Source organism: Cricetulus griseus, chromosome 4 (genome assembly GCF_003668045.3).
Source record: "Cricetulus griseus strain 17A/GY chromosome 4, alternate assembly CriGri-PICRH-1.0, whole genome shotgun sequence".
In the NCBI taxonomy this organism is placed as follows: domain Eukaryota; kingdom Metazoa; phylum Chordata; class Mammalia; order Rodentia; family Cricetidae; genus Cricetulus; species Cricetulus griseus.
Window position 1 is genome coordinate 11,487,154 of NC_048597.1, and position 23,299 is coordinate 11,510,452.

The following is a 23,299-nucleotide window of genomic DNA, read 5'->3' on the forward strand; positions in this document are numbered from 1 at the left end:
GATGATATTCACTGGAACATGATTTGTCACAGGCAGGTAAATATTTCAACAAATTCATACAAGACCATGCACTTGAGAAAGTATAAATAAATTGTAGATTCTCAAGCAAGGGGATTCAATACAGTGATAAAAGAAAAAGACATCAGAGTTAAATAATTCATAGAAATATTCATAAACAAAATTTTGAATAGGGAATGCTATTACTTATGGATATAAGCCTTTAGAGAATAGAAAATGTGGCCCAGCTATAATCGAGATTTATAAGAAATTTGACTTGAAAAGAAAATAGAAGGAAGAAAGAAAGGAAATAAACACGAGACAAAATGAGAAAATGCTCAGGTCAGTTAATTCCAGAAGGTAGGAACATAAATGTTTAAGTGATCCTTGTTTGATAAGGCAGAATATTAAAATGCTCAGATTTTCAAAGAAAAAAATTGCAAAAAGGGGTTTGGGGAGATAGTTTTGTTGATAAAGTGCTTGTCTCACAAGCATGAGAACTATGGTTCAGGGTGCCAGCCCCCACGAAAGGCTACCTATGATCCCTAGGGAAAGCTGGCTAAATAGACTAGATGGCCGGACATTGGTGGTGCACACCTTTAATCCCAGCACTCAGGAGGCAGAGGCAGGTGGATCTCTGTGATTTCTAGGCCAGCCTGTTCTCCAGAGCGAGTGCTAGGACAGGCTCCAAAGCTACACAGAGAAACCCTGTCTGGAAAAACAATAACAACAAAAAGAACCAAACAAACAAACAAACAAAAACTAGATGAAATAGGCAAATTCTGGATTCAACAGGAGATCCTGCCTTGGATTAAAAAAAAAAAAAAAAAAAAAGGTGAAGAGTGATTGAGGAAGATACCTGATATCAACCTCTGACCTCAACATGTTTGTGCACACACATGTACACACATGTAAACACACTCACACCACACGTACAAAAATCACAGAGAGTCTTCCAAGTTGATGATGGATCACCTTCAGCTTCTAGGCATCCTGACTCCACTGAATCAGACAAAGCCCCCTTAAGCTTTTATCGCTCCCCTGCAGTTTATTTTACACTGTCTTGTGGAGCCTGTTGCTGAGAAATGAGGATTAAGACTCCATTTGTGTACAAATCAAACATGCTTCTTCCTTTCGCCAGCATCAACTTTGATGCAAGTGGCCCAAACATTCAGAGTGAGCTGTTTGGTATTGTTGGGTGAACGAAACAACAGCAAATTTAGATATTCCAGCTAAGAGTCAATACTTTATAGCTATGCTTCAAGAATAAGATATTTAAGCATAAGTAACATAAGCATCCCATAACCAGCAAAAAGAATGGGTAAGCCAGAGCACATATTTCTCCTAAATGTCAAATCTGAACCTTAGAAGATACTTTTAATATAAATTATATGATGCTTTAATTATATAATCCTGGTTTGGCAAGCTTTCTCATAAAAATCTCATTACCCCAACTATAAATTTATTAAAACTCTCTGTTCTTATTTTTGTTCTTATGTGAGAATAATCCTAGTTTCAGCTGAGAGATTTATACTCTTAAACACTGTTAGAGGGACCGAGTGGTTCCTTTTTCTTATTTGCTTTTGTTTATTAAAGAACTAAGTAGATTTTTACTCTTCCTTCCCTCTTTTCTGATGACCAGAAGTATTGACCAGAAGATGACCATAGTATTAGTTAATTATATCAATTAATAATATTAATTACCAGAAAGGTCATCAGACATCCTTTCTGTATCTCTCTGGATGTCCTAACAGTGGGGGAAATGGCTGTTCTTCACACTCACTTGGTGTGGCTAACAAGGAAATGTGATTTCTTCTAGTCAAAGCAAATCAATGAGTATTGTCCAGAATTTGTTCTCTTGTCTTCATCACCCAGTCTACTTTAACAAGCTACCAATCATCATATATTTCTCACCAGTATTTGATCTAGAAGTATACAGTTAAGGTGCTGGCTGATTGAGTTCATGGTGAGGCAGACTTTCTAGCTTATAGAGATCTGTTTGTTATCACTGTGGTCTTGTCTTCTGCCAGACACACAAGTCTTTGATCTTGCTTCTCTTTTTGTAAGAGCACTAATTCCATAACTTCATTTGACATCAAGCTGAGGTAGATGGCAGATCCCTTGGTCTGCGAATATGTGTTAGTTGTCTGCTACATGCCAGGCCCCTCTGCCGTGTTAACAATTCTGTTTCTGCCAATTCCAATGTGTGAATCACATGTGACTATTGAGCACTGGAAATGTTGCTAGTGCAACAAAGAGAATGAATTTCTAATTTCACTAAAAATTTCCTAGCCACATGTGGTTAGTTGATAGTGGGTTGAACAGCACAGTTAGACACTCTTCTACACTGGAAAGAGAGGAGGTAATGTCACAGGCAGCATGTCCTCCTGTAAGGGTATGAGTGAGGGAAAACGGAGAAGGGCAGGGATGCTGAGCATGCAAATACCCAAAGTAGAAAACAGAATGAGAGTAATGACAGCAAAGTATGTGATTGGACGGCCTCTGGAGGACCAAGGGGTTTGAAATCCTTCATTCTGCTAAACTGACCCTATATACACTTAAATCCATTGCTGTTTGTGTCCAGAACACATTTAATTTCTCTCTGCATCCTGGAACTCGCTCTGTAAACCAGACTGGCCTCAAACTTAGAACTTACAGAGATCTACCTGCCTCTGCCTCCCAACTGCTAGGATTAAAGGAGAATGCCATCACTGCCAAGCTGGATAAACTTCTTTACCTTTGCAGTTTCACTAAATCGCCAGCTAACTTCAGTTGTCCTTGGAATTAAGCTGTCCTTGACTTTCTTTCCCTGGAGGATTTTTCATGGTATATGGTCATCATCGGGGTCTGAATCTCCTCTGATGAACTAAGAGTCCCACAATTTATCACCAGCTGTTTTTTTCCCAACCACTGTAGCAACATCCTTCCACCAATGTAGAGTGACTGCTCTATATTGAAGATGAATTGAAATAAATCAATGTCTCTCTGACTGTGAAAAGGTGTATTACCTTTACACAGAATTAGGAGTGACCCCATCCATCTATGCCACCAATCCTTCTCTCAGTGCACTGTGGCTGTGTGTTGTCAATCACTGTAAGTGCTGAGACTCACTGATGGAGGAGTCATGTCCCTGTGAGAGCAACAATAGCATATCCAAAGGTCACAAGCAAATGCTGGTGTCCCCAGGAAATGCCTATCTGTGTCCATGTGAAATTCCATCTGAAGTTTCCTACAGGTTCAATAAAGAATTGTCATCTAGTTTATCTTAAAATGTAGGGTCCTCCCATCCCTTTTAAAAGCATTTAAACATATGTCTGCTTTCTCATGAGTCTGTCTGTTCCTTTAACAAAATAACATTTTATACGAATTAAATATATCTAGATGAATGACTAAGTTTTCTACTGCAATTTTCTTTCACTCGCACACCACTGAAATATAATTAAGTTTATCTGACAGGGTACTTGAAAGATTAGAAATAATGCCATATTAAAACTGTATATAATAACATGAAAAGAGAAAAATAGATTCCAGAAGGAACAGATTTGGACATTCCTAGCATAAGGTTGTTTTTCTTCCACAGCAATTTACTTTATTGAGAGGCCATTATTTTTTAACCTTGATTATAGCCAAAGTTATAATTGGAAAGATTTTCCTAGTAAATTCTTAATCCTGGCTAAACCTTGTTCCTATTATTTCTAGGACTCCTTCATTAATTTTTAGCTTGTACATGACTTTAATATCAAGGAAAGGAAAATGTTTTGAAGCATATATTTTCTCAAATGTATAAAACACTCTAGTGAACAATATAAATGTCTTGACTTTGAACATCATCATACACAATTCAGACAGCTACTATTGCCTAGTTAGGCAGCTAATTAAAAATTGACTTTATTTTGGAAGATCTCTGTAAATCTATCAAAAGTAAAGAACTTATATTCAAGTCTGATATTCTGACATCAGTGTTTTTTAAGACATAATTTTTAGAGGGATGTTCAAATTTTTAGCTGTAATGGTGGTAAATATTCTTGTAGACACTGAAAATTAAGATTTTTATAATCTAGTACCCACTTGTCACCTATTAGTGAAGACATTAATATTTATCAAGTGCGAAGGGAAGTGTCTTTTAATATACTTTAAAACATCCTCAGTTCAAACTGCCTTTCAAAGGACTTCTTGTGCTCCCAGACTGTTGCAGCATTGTAAATTGTGTGGTGGAGGACATTATGCAAGTATTTCAATGGGGCTTCTTGGCATCCATGAAGCTGGGATGCAATCTGTGTAGAGTTTCATTAAAGACTGGAAATGAGACCGCATGCCAACAACAGGACACACACTATTGGCAGTGAGAAATGCTAACTTGACTCTGATCTTCTCAAGGTCCCTGTGCTTTGGAGGCTAAGACCAGTGGATCACCCAAAGCTACATAGTGAGATTCTGCATCATATAAAAGAAAGGAAAATGGGAATCAGTCTACCTCAAGACCCAGCAATTCCACTCTTAGACATATACCCAGAAGACGCACATTCATACAACAAAGGCATCTGTTCAACCATGTTCATAGCAGCATTGTTTGTAATAGCCAGAACCTGGAAGCAACCTAGATGCCCCTCAGCTGAAGAATGGATAGAGAAAATGTGCATACTCAGTGGGGGTGGGGGGATGGAATCTTGAAATTCGCAGGCAAATGGATGGGATTAGAGGAAGCCATTCTGATTGAGGTAACCCAGTCACAAAAAGACCAACATGGTATGTACTCACTCATATATAGATATTAGATAGAGCAAAGGATTACCAGCCTACAATCTATACCACCAGAGAAGCTAGAAAACAAGGAGGGCACTTAAGAGAGACATAGATGTTCCCCCAGAGAATGGGAAAGGGACAAGATCTCCTGAGCAAATTGGGAGCATGGGGGAGGGGAGAAGGAGTTAGGAAAAAGAGAAGGAAAGAAAGGGAGGGGAGAGGAGGACATGAGGGAGGAGGAAGATTGAGTCAGGGGAAGAATAGAGGAGAGCAAGAAAAGAGAAACCATAATAGAGGGAGCCATTATGGGTTTAAAGAGAAATCTGGCACTAGGGAAATGTCCAGAGATCTACAAGGATGACCCCAACTAAGAACCTAAGCAATAGTGGAGAGGCTACCTGAAATGCCCTTCCCCTATAATGAGATTGATGGCTACCTTGTATGCCATCCTAGAGCCTTCATCCAGTAGCTGATGGAAGCAGAAGCAGACATCCACAGCTAAGCACTGAACCCAACTCCTGGAATCCAGTTGCAGAGAGGGAGGACTGATGAGCAAAAGGATCAAGACCAGGCTGGGGAAACCCACAGAAACAGCTGACCTCAACAAGGGTTTGCTCATGGATCCCAGACTGATAGCTGGGAAACCAGGATAGGACCGACCCAGCCCCTTTTAATGTATGTGTCAGTTAGGAGGCCTGGGCAGTCTATGGGGCCTCTGGTAGTGGATCAGTATTTGTCCCTAGTGTATGAATGGACTTTGGAAGCCCATTCCACATAGAGGGATACTCTCTCAGCCTAGGCACATTGAGAAGGGCCTACGCCTTTCTCCAAATGATGTGGCAGATTTTGAAGACCCCCATGGAAGGCCTCACCCTCCTGGGGAGTACATGGGGGATGGGATGGGGAGTTAATGGGGGAGGGCAGGGGAGGATGGCAAGGATATGGAAATGGAATTGACATGTAAAACAAGATTGTTTCTAATTTATATTTAAAAAAGGAAAGAAGAGAAGGAAGGGAGGGACACATACCCTAACTCAGTCCTGCCAACTTCTGCTACCTCTTGCAACTGCTTCATTCCACAGAACTCCAGTCATAGGAAAGACTACCATGAATTGGAAATAATGGAGTCAGAAAAGAGGAGTAAAGTGAAAACAACCCCGGGATTCCATTTTAACTCCTTTGAAAACACACTTTTGAGGGAAAAACTGAAAATATGAAGGGGCCTGTATTAGTTGCTTTTCTATTGCTGTAAGACACCATGGACAAAGTAACTTAGAGAACGGATATTTGGTGCTTATGACTCTACAGGGATGAGAGTCTGTCACCATCATGGCAACAGGCAGACATGGAAACAGGCAGGCATAGCAGCTGGAGCAAACTGAGAGCTCACATCTTAAACCACAAGCAAGGAGCAGAGAGCAAACTGGGAATGGCACATGGTTGCCAAACCTCATAACCCACCCCTAGTGACATACTTTGTCCAGCAAGGCCACACCTTCTAAGATTACCCAAAGACTCCAACTGCCAACTATTCAGATACCCAAGACTATGGGCACCATTTCATTTAAACCACCACAGGGCCTAAGAAATAATATTTTATTATGCATTGTCAGTACCTAACGCTTTTGAAACACTGATTTTGTATAAATGGTACTACAAGAAACGTGTGAGATTCAAAACAATGAGTCCAAATTATTGGATGTTTACAGTGTGCTTCTTGAAGTTTGTAGCATACAGTTACTGTTTCAGATCAAGTACATTACCACCTAAATAGTATAGGAGAACACAGTTGGAGAAGGAAGAAAGATGATTTCTGATTTCTGAGGTAGGAGTGGGTTCTACTGAAGACAGGACTTTCAATGCAGAGGGTGCACAATGACAGTGATTACCTGAGAAGACCCTAAGGTGAATAAACACAATAGCAGGAGCATTGAAATTCAGGGTAAATACTTTGTCTAAGCATTTGATGGCCAGAGATCTAAGGAAGTCCCCCAAGCACTAATTATGTTCTTTTGTTTTGTTTCATTTATTGATTGTTTGTTTGCTTGGTAAAATAGGGTCTCCTTATACATCCCACGTTGGCCTTGAATTCATGGTCTTCCTTCCTCAGCTTCCTGAGTATTAAGATAGCACCATGTCCAGGTCCAGTATTTTCTTAAATTACTCCTGTGTTTTGGGGGACATAGGACAGAGTACACCTGAGTTGTAATACACATGGGACAGCTATAGAGGAGGTATAAGCTATCTAACAAAGAGAAACTTAAACAGGGTGGGGAAAGGAGTGCATTATCACGCATTCCATGTAGGACCCTTGCAAGCCATCTATTCCTACAGTTTTCTTCCTTATTTATTTAATAGCATTTTAAAGGAAGATAATATTGTAGTGAGATGCATATAGCAGAACTGGTTTAGATACCTGCCTTTAGTTCTCTGTTCCACCAATTATTTAATCTCTGTTAACCTGTTTTGCTTTGCATACAGAACATGGGGATTCAGCTTCCTTGTACCCTTACTGCACATGTGTCATGAGAAACTGTAGTAGTCCTAGCATGGGCCCCCGATAAGTACTTAGTGGTCAAGTCCATTTCTTTCACTTGGGCCCTTTCTGCACTCTGCTTGCTTCTCTCCTCTATGTCTCTCATCTCACCTCTAGCTAGGGACAGTTTTCTTTCTTCATCCATTTATCTCATTTCCAGGCTCTAGGTAAGATGTATAAGTAGAATCAGGAGCAATTTAAGGAAGCCCCGGTGTTTGGGGTTCCATTCAAATCAGTTTCTACAGTGGCTTCTCTCTAATTCATGATATGATCTCAGATTTTAGAGTCTAGCTGGTCTTCAGTGCAGTATCTGCTGCATTCATATCGAGATGAATGTCTTTCCAGACTCATTTGCTTCTTGTAGAACTCACCCTTCCCATCACACCTTTATCACACCACTAATTTGGCTTTTACAATGCCACTGGAATGCCCTTGGGACCATCAACTAAAGAAGGATAGGACTGAGAGTTCACTAAGGGTTGGCTTGACTCCTAGAATCAGGCTCAGTCTATGGAGATGGTACAGGACTTGCACACATCTGAAATACCCTTAAAGGTACAAAGATGACCAAGTACCATCCTAACACTTAAGGGTTATATGACCCAGTAGCAGATAGGAGAGGAGTGCATGACTAAAAGCTAAGACAGGATACAGAAAGTGTCTCAGGAAGCTCAAAGTACTACATGAATTCCTTGCAGCAGAACCTAACATTAGCTTGACATATTTCTAAACTGCCGTAATGAAAGAGTGTGGTTTTCAGTGTTAAATGTTGGTAGGTAAAGAACAGATTAACATGAACAGACACAGGGCTGGTTAAGTGGTACCAAGGGAAGAATAAATGGTGAGTGGGAATGTTAAATAAAGACATTCTCAATTGGTCCAGATTCTGGAAAACCAAGCATGCTTGAGCAAGGAAAACACTTAGGATACCAGATGTTTGGTGGTAGGGTGGTAGTATAGAGCCAGCCATACAAGTTAAACACTGCCAACTGGTATGGGCATTACTCATACACACTGGGGCTTTGACAGCTTTTGTGTGTTTTATGTGGCCAAATAGCAGACATTTTAGGCTGTGGATTTTGGGTACTCTAGGGTGCAATTATTCAGTCCCATCCTTGTAGCTGAAAAAGTCATAGTCAATGTGTGAGTAAGGATAAAATGCATCCCCAAATTATTTATGAGCAGCAAAATTTGAGAAAACATTATTGAGAATTAAATGACCACAACTACTTAACAATGTGAAGAAAATGATGTTGGTCATTAAAACACAGGCCTCCAAAATTTAAAATTCTGGTCAAAATTCTGGTCCTCCTGCTATAGCTTGGTGAGTCCTGGTATAAGCTCAGTGTAAATTATACAACTGGAGTTGTAAGACAAAAGGACATGGTAGAAAGGCATTAATAGTATGTTTACTAAAGTCTAGTACATTATTGCTTATTTGGATAAGAACAGACTAGCAGGAAAATGGGAATGATGAGAAAGGGAACAAGTTATGCTGCTGTCATTATTCAAGCAGTTTGTGTGTGTGGTGTATATATGGTGTGATAAGGTGTGTGTGTGTGTGTGTGTGTGTGTGTGTGTGTGTGTGTGTGTGTGTGTGTGTGTGTGTGTGTGTATAGTGTGTGTGTGTGTGTGTGTGTGTGTGTGTGTGTGTGTGTGTGTGTGTGTGCAGCTACCTCTTCTGGTCTGAGCTTTCTATTTTTACATAGCTACTTCCTTAATCTTCTTATTCCAAACATGCTTCATAAAGTGCCCTAGTGCCCTCAACTTGGCAATGTAGCCATTTGGTTGAGTATTGACTTTAATCACAGAAGATGGTAGAAGCATTCTAAAGAGACTAAAAGAAGAGAAGCGATCTTTCTCAAGTTTACAATCTTTTGCATGGGTGAGTAGTTCACATTCTGGAATGAGGACAGTAGTATATGCTTTCAGCAAATTAAAACAAAGAAACAGTCACTTTGCAACAACCATGGGCAACTGCATCACAGCACCATATAAAACACCCCCATGGAACACACAGCACAGAATTTCTATCAGTTTGTTTTAAAGGCCAGCACTTGGCATGTTACTGCTCTGGGGCAGGACCCTGTAGAAGGCCTTATCTTGATATCCATGTGTTGTTTGCCTTCCAGTGGCCAGCTCAGGGTGTCTACTGATGTCTGGCCTGGCTGAGTCCATTCTTTTTTGAGCAGCTAAGCTACATAGACCAATAAGAAAACAGGAAATTTCCTGACAAGGTTTAATTAAAAGATTCTCATCTGTGTTCTGTGTGTTGCTAACCTAATACTGCTAATGCATGATCTCTAATACTTTAAGCTCTCTATCTGTGACACTTGAGTGACTTTGAAGATATTCCTAATGTTTAATGTATACAATACAGTCACTAGCAGCAAGGAACATCTTTTAGTGCAGTAACAGGTAGAGTTTTCACAGAGCAAATATCAGCTTACTTTATGAAATGCTTGCTGCTGGATACAGATGCACACAAACACAGGGATAGACGAAGTTTCACAGAGGCCATTTACTTACTTTGTAAGCAATTGGAGTAGATAGCATATACACGAGGAATTACATACTTTGAATTTAATGTAGCTAAGACACTGTTTTCTTCCCCTTTTTGCTCTTTCTAATACTTTCCTGAATATAGAAACCTAGCCAATTAGATATCATTACTGCTGTTATTAATATTAGTCTTTTTATCGTCAACAACCACCTTGAGGAGACTGACAAGGGTTTAAACTAATTTACTTTGAAATTTAGCAAGAAATGGACCCATAATCATCCAAATCTATAAAAGGTAATACCATCAAATGATGTTGATACTTCTTTCAATACAACATAATAAGACTTTTCAAATACCTGACATTCACTCATCATCACACTCTCTGCTAAATAGCCAGAATCATGAGCAGTTGACTACAACATACCAACCTATCCAGCATGGGATCACCACACAGAAAACATTTCTACCTACAGCTACATGTTCTCATTTATGTGTGGAGGCTCATAAATTCAACTCGAAGAAGTTGAAAGCCAAATACCAATTATCAGAACCTGGGAAGGGTGTCAGGGAGGAGAATAAAAAGATTGTGGTCCAATGCAGAGGTATAATTTTGAAGCAGAAACTAAGTTTTATTATTGTGCAGCACAGTAGGACAGACAACAATGGGTGTTGAACTTCCATACAGCTTGTAAAGAGGATTTTAAGTGTGTTTGTTTGTTTGTTTTGAGACAGGGTTTCTCTGTGCAGTAGTCCTGACTGTCCTGCAACTCACTTTGTAGACCAAGCCGGTCTGGAACTCACTGAGATCCCCCTGCCTCTACCTCCTGAGTGCTGGGGAAAAAGGCATGCACCAATACCACCCAGCAATTCTGAAAGTCCTCAACACAGAGAAGTAATAAATGTCTGAGTAGATGGCCATGCTGACTATCCTGATCTGACTATGTGTCCACACTACATACATGTGTTAAGGTCAGAGACGTAAGGAGAGAGGCATGTCACAGGAGGGCTTTCAAGCTGCTGTCACAACTTTGGCCTTGATTTTAAGTAAAATTGTAAGCCAATGAAAAAATAAGGTAGAATGTAGTAACTTACTTGAATTTAGAATTTTCCCCAGTTTGTTTTTATTAGAAAAAAAACTTCATATAAATATTTTGATCATGTTTCCCCTCTCCAAAACCCTCCCAGGTCCTCCTCCCCTTCCTACTCACCCAACTTTGTGTTCTTTTTCTTTCTCTTTTTAAAACGAACAAAATAAACAAGCAAGCAAAAAACCCTACAAAATGCAAAAGCAAAAGTTTTATGATGCTGAAAAGTTACTTGCATTTGTTACTATGGCAATATAATGCAGACATCCATCACGTGACACTTGACCCAGAAGTAACTCTAGATGATCGTTCACAGTGTGCATCACAGTGATGCTAACAAGACTTCTAAGTTCCCTATACCCTCAGTCGTAGTTCCCTGGGTTGAAATATTTGCCTAGCAGCTGTCAAAGAGATCTTTGCAAGAGCCTTTATTTATCTTTCAGAAACTACAAAGATGATCAGAAAATATAATTCCATAACATACAAAGCAACCATTCAGCATGTCCTAGGTCCTGACAGGGGGGTATTGATTTCACAGTTTACTGTAATATTTCTAAATTAATACTCATGGAACTCTGGAATTTATGTATTGCTTTCCCTGGTGTGGAAAATTCCCTAGACTTCCTCAATTCGAAGCCTCAGACATTACTAGAAGTTTTTTCTCCAACATAGCTCTCCAATGCCCCTTTCCTGTAACCTAACACAACCTCTGACTTAACCATTGCTTACTGTCATGTGGATTGCAGAAACAACCTCTCCCCGGTGAGCTTCCTAGCTCCTTCATCTCACTGCACACTGTTGCAGACAATATCTCTCCAAAATCAGATTGGCTTATGCCATTACCCTCCCTCTCCTTGGGCTTAAAGATTCCTTCATGATCACATTCCTGGATGTATTTTTAGCTTATCCTTTGCCACTTCTAGATTGCACCGGCTGCTGCAGCCATATACTGTCATTTGTTTTCCTAATGCCATAAGCTATTTCACACATCTGTGACTTTACAAAAACCATGCCCTCCAATGGAAGATTTTCACACCTTGTCTATCTCATAATTTCCTACTGCTTTCAGGTTCTATTTATATATCAAAACATTTGTCAAGCTTCCCCTGGCCTCACCTTCAGGACTCTTTAGATCAGAGGTGACTTTGAACTTACTTTCATCAGCACCATAAGACGACTCTTTGAATGTCAAACCTCTAAAACAAAGGCAAACAGAAGGTGCTCAATCAGTGTTGAATTCTAAATACAAAACTACTCCATTGCTGTGTTGACACATCTAACAGAATGTGGTAAGAGCATCTCAACACACAAAAAAATGATGCTCAAGAGATAGAAAAGGGCATTGTGTTCTTGAATTACAGCCTTAAGGAAAATGGGCATTTGTTTCAGTAATTAATTGGATAAGTTGAAAGTGAATAAAATTTTAATACCAAACTTGGTTTTTCACAGGGTAGGGTTTTATTGGTGTTTTGTTTGTTATTTGTTTATTGACATTTTGATCCTCAGGAATAATTTGTCTTTGAAATTCTCATTGCCCTGCATTGGTTAGTAATTAAATAACAATTCTTCTATGGCTGACCTCATTTTATTATGTTGTGTGATTCTTTGGCTATATAGTAGAAAATGGTTGAGGAAAACTTATCCCCTCAATTATGAAATTTGTGGAAGAAATGATTTCACTTAAGGGAGCTATCCCAGAAGCAACAGTCAAGTGGTGCACATAAAGATGCCTAGGATGCCTAGCTTCAGGAATGCAACATTGTTTGGTATTTGTATTCAGCCCTGTGTTTCTTATTACAGGGTAGCATATGTTTGGGGATGGGACATCACTGTTTTTGGCCTCATCGACTTGCAGCCTTTCTCTAGCCAGCATAAGGTTGACCACTGCAATAGCATACTTTTATAGAGGTCAATGAGTCATCTGCTTTCACACGGTTGGTACTATAAGGAATGGTGATACATGTCTCATGTGTCAAGCTTGAGTGTGAATCTAAAAGATAAAAGTAAAAAGGACCCTCAAGCATACTCAGATGGAGATTGCTACAAGCTATAGCGGGAGCATTTTCAGAGCCACCATGGCTTTCTCCAGACTTCAGTGTTACTCTGTCTATCCTTTCATGCAGTGCATAGGAAGAATTTTAAGAATGTAATATTTCTCTATGATGAGTGATAAACCTTGATCCACTCTTATTAACAAGAGCTATGTTTATTTACCAAGAAGACATGAGCAAGTGGCCAAATGAGGGGCCAGGTTTATTTACCAAACCACCTACATTGGATAAGAACCCAATAGGAATCCATGCAACTTTTTAATTAAGGCTGTTTCTCTTTCCTAGAACAGAAAAATTCACAACATGAGCATGTGGGTCAGGTCTCCAGGGTAAGATCAGGGGCAGTGGATGCCTTGATATGGACTCTTGAACAGCAACATCCTACCAAGAATGCTAATCATGCTGCAAGATGATTTTACTCCCAAACTGGAACCAGACCTTTGTTAGAAAGGCTGAGGTTGAGATTGCAGCTACCTACAGTTTCCTTTCATGCCTTAGAATCTTTTTTCTCTGCATCCTTACTGAGCCTTCAGTCAAGTTGCTTTCGAATGCATATTATTGTTCAGAGAAAGTCCTTATTTGTCAAAAGGGATTAGGGGCATACTGGAAATAGAATGACTTCAGCTTAGAGCCAAAGTGATCTAGAATATAAATATAGTAAAATTAATAGACAAGAACTAAAAAGTTAGCCAAGAATGAAAATAGGGGCTTCAAGTTCTCAGAAGTCCTTTTATGTAAGGGCAGAATATAAACTCTGAAATATTCAACAGAAGTGATGCCCTTTGGGGCATAGACAGTGAGGTGACAGTGAACTGAAGGAGTGTGTCAACAGGTCCACAGACACATACCCAGATCCACAAAATCCATCAAGCAGCATATTAGTACCTAATATTTAGGTACTATTAAAAGAAGTAAGAGAACAGTAGCAACTAATACAGAAATGGTCAGAATGTTAGTAGCTTGATCATGTTAAGAGCTGAACAGCACATGGAGAGTTTACAGAGGTAGAGCCTTGATTCCATCCAATCCACGAACAAAGAGTTCTTTAATGTTGTGCTATTTCATTTCTCCCTCATGCCTACAAAAAGAGTTGCAAACTTTCTATGTTAAGTTTTGTTTTCTTATTAACCTACATCCTCTTTAGATGGTGTTACGTAGACAGTAGCTTCCTACCATTTTCTTAGTAGAAGTTCATGGTTAGCTGGGCCCATGACTGCCTGAGTAAACTGTCTCAGAAGCTCATGGTCTTGGCAGCCTAATTAACTTGAGGATAATGCTGATGGTCATAGCTAATGCTTATCAAGCACTGGTGATGCTTCAGGCATGCTATATCCACACATATTCTCTTGTAATTCTTTTAATGCCCTCATAAATGAATAACATTAAAAATGTGCCTTTTTCCTGAATTCAAAGAAATCTTGAAAGTTGGTGAAGCTGCACAGCCAGTACATGGATGCATTGTTACATATGTAGAACTGAGAGCATCCAAACGTTACCTTTAATTCCCTGGGAAGCAGCATCTCCCAGCATGTCTGAATTCTCATGCTGAAGCTTATCTTCACGTGCAGCATAGGTTTCTAACTGCTTTTTGTTTACATGGGGATACAATTTTCAGGATTTTTTTTTGACATTGCCATACTTTGCAAACCATGAACACTATATGAAAGGCAAAAATATATGTAGCTGGAAGATCTTATGTATCCTGCCCAGTCCCATATATCACTCTGAGGCTTAATATTAACTATAATTAATTGTTTGGCCAATATCTCAGGCATATTGCTAACTAGCTCTAGCATTTAAATTAATCCAATTCTATTAATCTATATTTTACCACATGGCCATGGCTTACTGGTAATGCTCTGGCATCTTACTCCTCCAGCGTCTACATGTCATCTCCCCGACTCTGCTTTCTTTCTCTCTCTAGCTCTGTTTGCATTTCCCAACAAGCTATATTCTGGTCTGCCATAGGCCAAAACATATATATTCATCAACAAATAAAAGTAACACATACTTGCAGCATACAGGAGGACATCCCACATTAGTTATTTAGAATCAAAATGAATACATCAAAACCGTAAAAGTTTATAAACGAGGGGTCCTGTCTTCTCTCTGATTTCATTGCTGAGATAGTTTCTAAATGGCAGGATTATTTTCACTGCATTTTCTGAATAATACTGTGAGTTACATGGACGATATGTCGGTGGCCTGGATGCTTGGATTCTACTCCAATATGAGATTCTAAGAAGCCATGCAGATATTCAATTCTTATAGCTGCATTTTGTTTCCTCTATCACTGACCCTGCCCATGGCTGTTCTTGTTCCAATTCATGGAATTGGCCATTTCAAAATTCCTTTGTGCTGAAGAGAGGTGATAATGAGCAAATAACAGAGCAGAACCAGTGAAAGCAGAGATCTTCAGAGTAGTCTGAAAAGTCAGAATAAATAAGTAACAAGGAACAGGAAGATTGTCTCATAGCAAATGGAGATTTGATTTTTACCTGTCTTCTCTCTCTCTCTCTCTCTCTCTCTCTCTCTCTCTCTCTTAGATACAATGAAGAGTTTTAGAAGTTCTTTCTCCTTACATCTCCTACTTTAGTTATTATGTATGAGTTCTTCCAGACAACTATTTTATTCTATCTTACAAAATACTGTGTCATTCTCAGAAGCAAGCCAATAATTTTTGTGACTTTTCATTGGAAGTCTTAATTCTCAAAGAGGAAGCAGCAGTATATGGCCTTCAGCAGTGGTCTCCTGGCAACGGAGTTTCCAGGCAGATCATGCTGAGCACAGAAGTGAACAGAAATAAGATGAGAGATAGTAAATTTGGAAGAGGAAGAATATATATATATATGATTATGAAATTTATAGCTATTTTATAGCATTTTAACTTTGATCAAAAATGTGTAATATCTAAGATCTTTTTCCAAATAGAAGTTTGATTTAATATGATAATAAAATAGCTTTACTGATTTCTTTTCTTTATAGTGAGAGAAGTGATTAAAATTTAGAGGACTTAAATATTTAAAAGTGAGTCCTTGACTCAAGAAAAGATTCCAAACTCTCTAGAAAAATGAATTTCCCACAAATTGCCTTTTATATTAAAATCTCAATGTACCCTTGATAGTGTTAAATTACTATGCTGAAATTAGAGCTGTTGTCATAGTGAGTGGTTTTGTATTGGTATGGAATCCAATAAAGTTGTAAAACTGAGGCTTCTGAAAATGAGAAAAAATAGCATCAGTTTTCCCATAGTTCTGTCCACTTTTATTTTCCTTGGCTCACTTACCTTCAGAATTCATTATTACATAGATTTTTTAAACTGTAGCAAATATAATCAGACTGTCTTTATCAGGAAGGTTATACATATTATGACAAAAATAAAATATAATATGTAAATAAGGAATAAAAGGAAAAATCATCATAGAAATATTCATCCATGGTGTCAAATCCCCACCTGTTCCACATGTTCCTGAAGAAGACAGGACTGAAGACAAACAACTTCTCTGTAGTGTTCATTACAGATCACTGGTGTATTGCAATCTACAAACAATATGAAACACAAAACACACTTAGGACTAAATGCATACCTAGACATGAATACCTGTTGTGTGTATACAAGGAAAAGTAAATCTTCTGAAAGAAGAAGCATGGAGCCGGATGTTGTTGGCACAGGACTTTAATCACAGCACTTGGAAAGCAAAGGCAGGTAGATCTCTGTGAGTTCCAGGCCAGCCTGGACTACACAGAGAAACCATTCCCCAAAGAAGAAGAAGAAGAAGAAGAAGAAGAAGAAGAAGAAGAAGAAGAAGAAGAAGAAGAAGAAGAAGAAGAAGAAGAAGAAGAAGAGGTGGAGGAGGAGGAGGAGGAGGAGGAGGAAGAAGAGTGGATTGATTTTATTTTAACTCTTGGAAATACAAAGACCAGGAGAAACTTCAAGGGTAGAGTAATTTTTCCATGGAGGTTATAAACAGAAATAATTAGTTTATAGGAAGGATCTGGTGACTTTCATTTTCTGTAAAATAGTCTCAATTCGCAAATAACATATTCATATTGCTCTTATTGCAGTATTGTTTGTACATTCAACCAAGGTAAGTATTAGTTATTCTACTTGCCCAGTTTCGTGCCCAGGGAAATCCTTCTATACATATCCCCATCTCTTCCCCTTTTGTGTGATTAAAAGCAAGGCCATGATCAGCTTGATACATAAGTGTTCATTCTCCCCGTGGTGTGTTTTGAATCCAGGGTACCAGAGTTTCCCTGAAGTCTTGTCTTGATGCTGCTCCTGAATGCCTGCCTTCTGATTGTGTTTTCTCCTATGCAGATAATTATAAATTTCCCAGGCATGCTGCTGGGTTTCATTTCAATCTGAGTGTACAGACCAATGCTGTGATTCAAAATCCTATGCAATTTGTTCAGGATGCAAAGAATGATTCACTACTATTGTCTTGGATGGTCATACTGCTTAGACTGTGACTGCTTTTGTTTTTGAGTTACTGTGGCACATACTCTGTTCCATCCCGAGTCATTGAGATATTGGCCCAAACAAGCCAAGGTCCCCTGCAGTGTGGTTTCTTTCTACATTCATTAAAATATGTGTATCCTTTGGCACATATTAATACTTTCCTCTCCCACCCTCCTCCCCCTTCTCGTATGTTCTCAAGTAGACTGTTGTTAATTCTGATAATGCTTTAGAGAGGTCCATAGTGGTCTGTCTGTGGGGATCCTTCCATCGAGATAAGATGAGATGAAATTGGAATTCATCATCCGCACTGTCCACAGGTGAAGAACATGAGCCTGAGATAGTTAAGTGTGAGATGAGGGAAAAGACAGAGGGTATGCAGATGAAGTGGAGAAGAAATTCAGTCCCTGCTCTCAGTCCTGGTTCACTGCATATCCCTTGCTACAGACTTCTCCCTTTGCACGGGAAACCTAACGGAATCCACATGTGATATTCTCCAAGGTTCTGTGTAAAATGTCCTCTCACAGCCGGGAGATGAGATTAGAGTACCCTGTGATTACGCATTCTTAGTGCAGTGCCAAGGAACAGGAAAGCAGCCATACAGCAAGGACCTTTGCCACCTTGTTGATCTTGTTCTAAAACAAAGGTTTCTCTCGCTAGCCTTTATTAGCAGGAAATGTCTATCCTTTGCTTTCTATGTCTATCTATACACATAGAACACACATGAAGCTTACTAGAGGAGCAGGCCATAGCTAGCCCACTACCTGCTCACGGGAAGCTCCCCCATCTGCTGAACTAAATGTAGCAGAACCTATGAATTTTTCAGCTCACACTTAACCCTGAGGTCTTATAGGTCTTGAGATAACATTGCTCAAAAGAATTTAAGTATCTCATCTCCAGCATCAGCACACATTTCAGATATCAGGGGAAGCTTCTCCCCACCTGCCACCCAAAGCCAGCAGTTGGAGGGCCACATGCTTTTGAAAAGAGAAGTGTAAATAACTCTGTTGATGCCTCAGCACTGTGGCAGCTGGGGCAGTAGAGAGAAGTAGAGAAGCGCATGGCGCTGTGGCTCAGCTCCCCTTACATGCTTTCCTTGGCTGTTGTGCCCTTTATAGTTGCCTCTAGCTGCAGAACCCCTCCTCTCCCGAGTACATGGGCTTGCTGACATCTACAAGCAATGACTGTACCTTCATCCATGTCCCATCTTCTGGTCTTCCATCATCCATTCTATATTTGCAGACTCCCCTGGAGCAGTCCTTATATACCCTTTTCAGGTGGGTGTATCAGAACCTGTGCCACGTACTACTATGTGGCCAACACCTGGACCACAGGTCATCAAATTCCTCATCATGAAATGAATATTTGTCTCTCCATTAAAACGCAGCTTGCAAGGTGGTGGCATTATGATGACATTAGAATGCTGAAGTCCTTGATAGATTTAAATGAGAACAGAAAGTTAGAACCCCCATGTTGAATGAATATAGGAAGCGACAGACACATCAGAGATTTCTCTCTGGCATGTGAAGACAGAGAGAATGCGGCATCTGCAAGGAGACCTTCACCTTGAACTTTCTAACCTCCAGAAATGTAAGAAATAAGTATCTCCTGTTGGAGCCCTGTATGTGGTTTCAGATATAGCAGCCCAAGCTAACTGTGACAGTGCTCCATCTGGACAGGGTAGAAATTCCACCCATTCTGTGGTGGAATCACTCACTATACTGCTGTGGACTCCTACTCTCCCAGGAAAATACTGTGTTCCTTTTGTTTTTATTCCCGGTCTGATTGTACTTTTTACTAATCAAAAACAATTATTTTCCTCTAGCTACTCTGATCCACTTGCTCATCTTCAACTACGAGAATTCTGTCCCAGCTCCCTTTCACAAATGTAGCTCAGACTGGCTTCTAGCTACTTATTCATCATCCAAATACCTCCTGCTTGACTGGGCTTGCTCAGAATCCCCATATGCCTGATTGCCTCCTTCCCCCTGCCGATTCCTTTGCCTTACTATAATCCCACCTACATGCAGCTGACATAACAAATTGCCTAAATGAAGCCTTTCTAATTTAAAACATCAGAAATGTGTTTCCTGAATGTCTGGGGACCAGAAATAGATGTCAAAGAGGACCCCACACCCTCTAGCCATCTCTAGTCTAGATGTCTAGATCTTGGTGTTGATGTCATTTCTTTTTATAGCACACTTAGTTGATCATGATTGAGCTGTCTTCTTTTTACTTCTTCCATCTCCCTTGTGGATATGAGACTGAGTTGCCACTGAGCTCTGTACCTACTACTCAGATTGCCCCAAATGATCACAATACCTTAAAATCCTTAAATTAATTGCATCTGTCAATGACTATTTCCAAGCACCATAACATTCACAGGGTCTGAGGATTAGGACTTTAATGTTTCTTTTGTGGGGACCCCCTTCTCCCACTGAACTACACTAACCAATGTCTTTCCTCACCCCGGTCACACAACAACCTCCCAGCAGGTGTCCTTGCTCAATTCTTGCTCCTTGTAATCTATTTTTCCTTCTGCTGGCATCCTTTGGCCACTGTCACTGAACCTCTTCTGTTACCACCTACTCAACTGTGGATCTAAGCCTCTTGACCATGAGCTAATCTCTGTGTGGGCTCACCTGCAGCCATTAGTCAATTGCCTTCCTACCATCAAAGACAGAAGGAGCGTCTACCATGTTGAACTCTGCACTCTTAAAATAGCCTTGCATCTTTTCATGTTGCTATGGGTTTCTACTTCCTTAGTTTTCTTCCTTAAGCAATTCATCTTGTAGATCTGATTTTAATTATAAGGTTTTAGATAATTTATTATCTCAGATAGCAGGTAGAACTGCTGAGTAACAATCCAATATTCCCTGGTGGAGATCAAATGTGATATCTTCTAGGTCACCCTTGTATCAGGAGAAAAAATACTGATGACAGAGAGTTATATGAGGAGATGGAGTCCCCACTACTCTCTGAGGGAAGTATGTGGGGATGACATCAAATTTAGCTACTTGAAATTTCAATCTAAATAAAATATATGAAATATGTGGACCCAGTTGGAGACCACATTCAGTCAATTTAATCCAGCAGAAAGCTCAGAATCATTATCTGTGTGTGGGTCTACCAAAGGAAATGTTCTGCTGTTAAGGAAATAGTCCCCCTTTTTAAAATCTTTTAATGCTTTTTAATTGACAAATGATGTATGTGTTTGCAGTGGTGTTTTGATATGTAATATGTTGTTGAAAGAGAAAATAGGGCTGATTAATATCTTGGCTCTTTGATTGTCTAAAGTAAAAAGAAGTCATATACAATATCTGCTATCATAGTGTAGCCTTTGGGTTTTTGTCCTAATGACTTTGAGTTGAAACTATATCTTTCTAAAGTAAGCATCATTATTTGAGCACCATCTTGAGAACATGCATGGTGCCACCTACCAGTAATTCAGCATTTAGGAAGCAGAGGCAGGGGGATTCTGAGTTTGATGCCAGCCTGTGCTACATACTGAGACTTTTGCATGTTTGTGGGGGCGTGGGGGTATAAGACAGAGAGAGAGACAGGGACAGAGACAGAGATAGAAAGATTAAAGCACTGGACAGACAATGACAACATACAATAATAATTACTCATATAAAATATTTATTATGTCCTGTATGATTATAACATCTCCACAGACAAGAATGCTTCTTACTTTGAGAATAAATGAGATCAGAATTATTGGGAATACTTATTTTCCTTCAAAGAATTGGACATAATATTGACAAAGAAGTGTGTGAACAAATACAGTTTGATTCACAACTGGTCAAGGTACATTGAATTTTGTTCCTATTGCTCCATAATTAATCATTACACTGAAATTTAATTCTGTTCCATTTTTTTATTTTAGTGCTTATTCGGTTAACATTTCTCCATATACTTTGCTTTCCTTTGCTGACCTGTGCAACCATGTCACTAAAGTAGAATTTCTGTTAATTAGGGTGCTGGAAGGAACCCTAAACATCTCTAAGCCAATTAGATTCTTACTGAACCAATATCTGGGTAGCAAAATCAGACTGTATGATGTTATCTAAGAAACTCAGACTAATTTTTAATTTATGATTCACAGAAGTTTAAGCACACAGTTCCAGAGGTCAGTTAAGAGCCTTTGATTAGAGACTGAAGCAAGGCTCCTACTGGTATGTGCTTGCTACCTTAAAATTCTACTGAATACAGTTTAAAATAGATGTGTCTTCTAAACACATGTTCACTTTGGAAAATACTCTATTTTCCATCTATTAAGCAGCAAGATGGACAAGTGTATACCCTGGCCTCCCTGTGACCCCTTTCTTAGTCTGACACTTCTTATGTTTCCTATAAAAGTTCAGAGCAGCCCTTGTGCAGAGAAGTGTTCTTTGGGAGTCATAAACCTTATAGCTATGAAGGAGCATATTAACATCCTACTTTCCACCATAAGATACATGCTACCTCCAGTTACATGGATTTAGTAACTTTTAAATACTAGGATTGTTCAAAAGCTTTGAGTGCCTGAGGGTAGGGGATGGTTACCCTAGGTTTCTGGGAGTTTGATTTGATGAGTCAAAGACAGTGTTCAGTGAATTTTATGCTCTTCCACTCCTGCCTCCTCAGACTCTTCCCTGAACGAATGCCATTGTCAAGTTGAGTCTTCTGTGTTCTTTCCCAAGATCACTGTATAATTCTTATAAGTCTATCTCTTGATGTAATCTGCCATCCCTGAGTCTACACTCCAATCCATACCTGGAGCTCTCCCCTTGTTTCCCATCCTTCCCAGTCTCAACTCCTTTATGATGTCATCGAAGATTTTCCTAATCTTCCCACCCAAAAGCCAGGCTAGAAGTTTGGTATTACCAACTACACAAATCTACAGTGTATGTGTGTTGTGAGACAATCTTTTTGTACACTGTGAACATGAGTCTCTGTCAAGGCACCTTATGATTGTTTTAATAAAGAGCTCATGGGCCAATAGCTAGGCAGAAGATGATAGGCAGGACTTCTGGAAAAAGAGAAGAATTTGGGAGAAGAATCTAGGAGGTACAGAATTCACCAGTGAGGCACAGAGGAAGTGAATACAATCCTGAGTTGAAGTGATCTGGCATGTGGCAGAACGTCGATTAATATAGATGGGCTAATTTAAGTTATAAGAGCTAGTTGGAAACAAGCCAAAGCTGAGGCCGAGATTTCATAATTAATAAAAAGGCTCAGTGTCATTATCTGGGATCTAACAGTCCAAAGAAAGTCCAACTACATTTGTGAACATTTATGCCTGTGTTAGCCAACCCATAGCTTCTGCTTCTGAACCTCCCTCATATCACTTATGGTTTTTCCTCTGTGCTGACAAATGGAAGGTTTGTGATGGAAGTAACCTGAACTGTGTCTTCCAGAGTAACCCTGGCCTTGGTTATAAGTATTGATCAAAGATTGTTCTCTGTCCCCAGCTGGCTAATCATATTTTTCCTCTGGAATGGTTTCCTATTGAAATGAGTCGAGATGACATAAAATACCTTGGGGTAACACTAACCAAACAAGTGAAAGACCTGTACCATAAGAATTTTGAGTCTCTAAAGAAAGAAATTAAAGAAGATACCAGAAAATGGAAAGATCTCCCATGCTCTTGGATAGGTAGGATCAACATAGTAAAAATGGCAATCTTGCCAAAAGCAATCTACAGATTCAATGCAATCCCCATCAAAATCCCAACACAATTCTTCACTGACCTTGAAAGAACAATTCTCAACTTTATATGGAGAAACAAAAGACCCAGGATAGCCAAAACAATCCTGTACAATAGAGGAACTTCTGGAGGCATCACCATCCCTGACTTCAAGCTCTATTACAGAGCTATAGTCCTGAAAACAGCTTGGTATTGGTACAAAAATAGACAGGTAGACCAAAGGAATAGAGTTG

General features: G+C 39.5%; 1 protein-coding gene across 1 annotated transcript in view; it reads left to right on the forward strand.

Moving 5' to 3' along the window:
• Positions 1 to 23,299, forward strand: part of Cyyr1 (cysteine and tyrosine rich 1) — an 88,701-nt gene that overhangs the window by 44,459 nt on the left and 20,943 nt on the right. The gene's annotated exons all lie outside the window — the stretch shown is intronic.